Genomic DNA, 4,540 nt, shown 5'->3' on the forward strand with positions numbered 1-4,540 from the left:
TAATCCTCCTACATTCACGCCAATCATTAAAACTACCCTTGTGCATACCCCACCACCTTGCGGGCGTAGCGCACAGTGCCTAGTCCAAAGCCTGGAAGCATTGCTTCTCTAGTACCTCCCTCTCAAATGCGTCTAAGAATATATCTACATCACACAGGCCATCATAAGTGGGAAAATTTATTACTTCTAATGACACACAGTGCAACGACCGGGTCATCATGTTACAACTCAGTGTGGTTACTTCATGTAACCGATCCTGCCAGTGCTCTAATTCTTCATCAGTGTCTGAGGTGTAGGACCTCTCTCAATCCCATGTAATTTGTCCATTCATTGTTGGATTCACCCAATATTGGTCTCGCGCTATTATCTTATAGATATAGTCCAGATCATCATCACCCTCATAATTGTGTTGGAAATAATACTGAGAGGGGGGGGGTGAATCAGTATTATCAAGACAAATATTTCCTTTTCAAACTTCAGATAATATACGCTACTTCAGTTAATAAAATACGCGTATATATGCAATTTCAGATAGGGAAAACCGCGTATATAAAGCAGACTTATAATTTGATTTATCTTTCAGATGTCGGTTATTAATCTGTGAATCAAAAGCAAATAAACAGTACTAGAACAAGTGAAACAAAGCAGAAGACAGTCACACACATGAACACAAGATATAAGGAGGAAACACAATGTGGGTGAAAACCCCCTGCTGCAATTCGTCTCTATCTTCTTTTTAATTAGAAACTTCTCTTTACAATGTTTTGCACTGGTGCAGTCTTTACTAGTACACAGGCTCCACCCTGCAGAGAGCTACAACTCTCTCTCGTTCTTCAGCTTTCCTAGAAGGGAGCTCCAACCCCCTAAGTTCTTGTACTAGCTTGAGATACTAGTATGCAGGCTCCTACCTGCAGAAGGCTGCAACCTTCTCTCTGCTTTCAGGGACCTCGTTTCATTAATTTTCAGACTGGATCCACAAGTAACATCAATCAAAAATCAAGTATTTCTGCATCAACCAAACCCCTTTCACCAATCAAAAACTGAATCAGATAAACACTTCTCTGTCAGCTATACCCAGAACACAGTAACTGTAATCAAACACCAATTCTGAACCCAGAATACTGCAGCAATAAAACAGAAGCAGCTAGAACATAAATCAAGATATGTACGCTACTTCACTATTCATCAATCTGCGTGTATACGCTTTTGTACCACAACCAACCTGCGTATACGCTTCTTTCATTCACAGAAAAAGTGTGCATATGCACCTGCACTTAACTGAACCTGCGTACAGATCTATAAAGGATAATTTATTCTTTTAAACATTCAGACATTAGTTAACCCAGATTTATAGATCAAGAGTGCGCCACATATAACAGATCAAAATCATACAGAGATACCAATGTTCAAGCCTTGAGATTTTGATCCATCAATAGTCCTTATCCTTCTCGCACTCAGGTTCCTCCTTCATTCAGATCTAGATCTGCACCATAACCCAATCACCAGTATTCTAGATCTAGCATGATATCAGATATTCAATAAATCAGATGATACTTTGCCACATGATCTCCTTCCTCTTTTATAGTTTTAGTCCTTCCACAATACCACGGTCCAAAACCATAATAAACCAATACCAAGGGCCCAAAACCTGGGGTCAACACTTCTAACGAGATACCATGGTCCAAAACCATAGGTTCAAATTCCAAGGACTAACAACCACGGACCAAAAATAAGTTTCCCACCATGTACGCGCTTTTCTGTGCATAAAAGTGTGTGTATACGCATACGTGACTTTTGAACGTATAACCCACGTGTATACGCGTCTTCGGCAAGGTGAACATGCTTATACAAGATTTCCTTCATTCTGAGCGCCTGAATTGAGATCTGTCACCAAAGTGAGTTGCCATCAAGGACAACACCTGTACCATAGCGCCACACCGGTGCCAAAATGCCAACAATCTCCCCCTTTGGACTTGATGGCAATCCCAAGATCCTCAAAGTCATTCTCCCCCTTTGTCATCAAGGGCAAAGGGTTGTGCTCCCCCTGAGTACATGCTGATATCTCTGCTCTGCTGTGCTGAACATGCTCCCCCTGACTATAGGCAAGATCTGTAAAAAGGTGTTCTTCAAGAAGAACCATGACTTATACATCATAAAATACCTTCCTATCACCAAAAGACTCAATACATACAACCATCACCCAACCAAGTGGGGATCATCCACCCAACCAAGTGGGGATACATCAGAAATTTACATATGACAACCAATTGCATCAATCATCCTAGGCATAGTGGGGAAACCAAAATAGGCTGTTACATGACCTTGATAGAAAAAGATATACATGACATAGAGATGAAATATCAAGACTATGCAAATCACCAATAACTACTATCAGCAGCATCTGACAATCACTGTATATATCAGCAACCATGTTCCCCTTCTGTTCTTCTTTCTGCAGCTGATCCACCTGAACCAAAAATAGCTTGAGTACTAGAACCAAGAGCTTCTAAGGTAATGCCAACAATGCATTATTAGAATATTATCTGCTCCCCCTAAACCTGTGCCTGATGGTCTCTGACAGACCCATATCAGACTCTCTTCAACCAGAGTCTGTCCTTGCTGATTTTCTTCAGAACTCCATATACGCGACTGCACCTGCATAAATCAGCGTATGTATGCGGATTCCCCTCATGAAACTCGCGTACACCAACTTTTCTTTGAAACAGACAAGCTTCAACAGCAGGATGAAGCATCAACTACTCCCAGCTTCTGTCTAAGATATTCAAAAGTTTCCCTAGGTAGTGGTTTGGTGAGGTTATCAGCAATTTGTTCCTTAGAAGGAACATACTCCAACTTGACTTTTTGATCAAGCACTTGTTCCCGAAGAAAGTGATATTTAATAGGTATGTGCTTGTTCTTTGAATGCATGACAGGATTCTTTGAAATGCTTATTGCACTTGTATTATCACAAAAGATAGAGACAGGTGGAGTACAAGTAATTTGAAAATCCTGCAAGGTTTGCATCATCCAAAGAAGTTGAGTGCAACAAGATGCAGCAGCCACATATTACACTTCAGCTGTAGATAAAGCAACTGAACCCTGTTTCTTGCTGAACCAAGATACTAATCTGGAACCCATAAAGAATGCACCACCACTTGTGCTCTTCTTGTCATCCACGCTTCCGGCCCAATCTGCTTCTGTGTAAGCATGAAGTGTGAGATCTGTATCTCTAGGGTACCATAAGCCATAGTTTTGAGTTCCTTGAAGGTACTTGAAGATTCTCTTGACTGCCTGAAGATGAGTTTCCTTTGGATTTGCCTGAAATCTTCCAACTATTCCCACTGCATGCATGATGTCTGGTCGGGTACCTGTCAAATAAAGTAGACTTCCAATCATAGATCTATAGGTTGGTTGAAGCACTGCTGTCGATTCATCATTTGCACTGAGGCTGCATCCTATAACCATGGGGGTACATACTGGTTTTGAATCTTCCATGCCATACTTCTTCAGAATCTACTTGAGGTACTTGGTTTGAGACAAGAAGATACCGCCTTCATTTTGTTGGATTTGCAATCCAAGAAAGTATGTCAGTTCTCCAAGCAAGGATATTTCAAATTCTTTCTGCATCACCAAGGCAAAGCTTTGATTCATAGCTTCTTCATTACTTCCAAAGATAATATCATCTACATACACAACAAGTATTAGCAATTTGTTATTTTCAATTTTTATATAGAGATTGCTATCTGCTGATCCTTTTGAAAAACCTTGTTGATGAAGGTATTTATCCAAACGATAGTACCAAGCCCTTGGAGCTTGTTTAAGCCCATAGAGAGCCTTTTTAAGTCTGCATACAAGATTTGGATCATTCCCAAGGATGAAACCATCTGGTTTCTCGATGTATACTTCTTCTTCTAAGTCTCCATTCAAAAAGGCTGACTTCACGTCCATTTGAAATACTTTGAACTTCTGAAAGCTTGAGAGAGCAAGGAACATTCGAATGGCTTCAAGTCTAGCAACGAGAGAAAAAGTTTCTTCAAAGTCTATTCCTTCTTGTTGAGCATACCCTTTATTGAGCATACCCTTTACAAACAAGCCTGGCCTTGTTTCTAATAACTTTCCCATTTTCATTCAACTTGTTCTTGAAGATCCATTTTGTTCCTATGACATTCTTATCTTTTGGTCTAGGAACGAACTCCCAAGTGTTGTTCTTTTCAATCTGCTCAAGTTCTTCATCCATTACCTTGACCCAGCATTCATCTTTGCATGCCTCTTTTACATTTTGTGGTTCAGTGGAGGAGAGTAATGCCAAATAGCTTGAGGCTTCTGCAATTGTTCTTCTAGTTTGTACACCTGCTTCTTTCTGCCCCAAAATCTGAGATTCTGGATGATTCTTCTGAACGTACCTGGATGGAGTCTTCTCTTCTATCCTTGTCTATCCCTCTAGTGCCTCTTGAGGTTCTTCTTCATCATTTGTCTGATTTGGAGAGTAGTCTTCATCCTCATCGATATCTTCATGATTTACTTGCCTAGGGATGTATCC

Source organism: Pinus tabuliformis, chromosome 4_1 (assembly GCF_031772625.1).
Source record: "Pinus tabuliformis cultivar Carrire ecotype Pingquan chromosome 4_1, CPIR1, whole genome shotgun sequence".
Lineage (NCBI taxonomy): Eukaryota > Viridiplantae > Streptophyta > Pinopsida > Pinales > Pinaceae > Pinus > Pinus tabuliformis.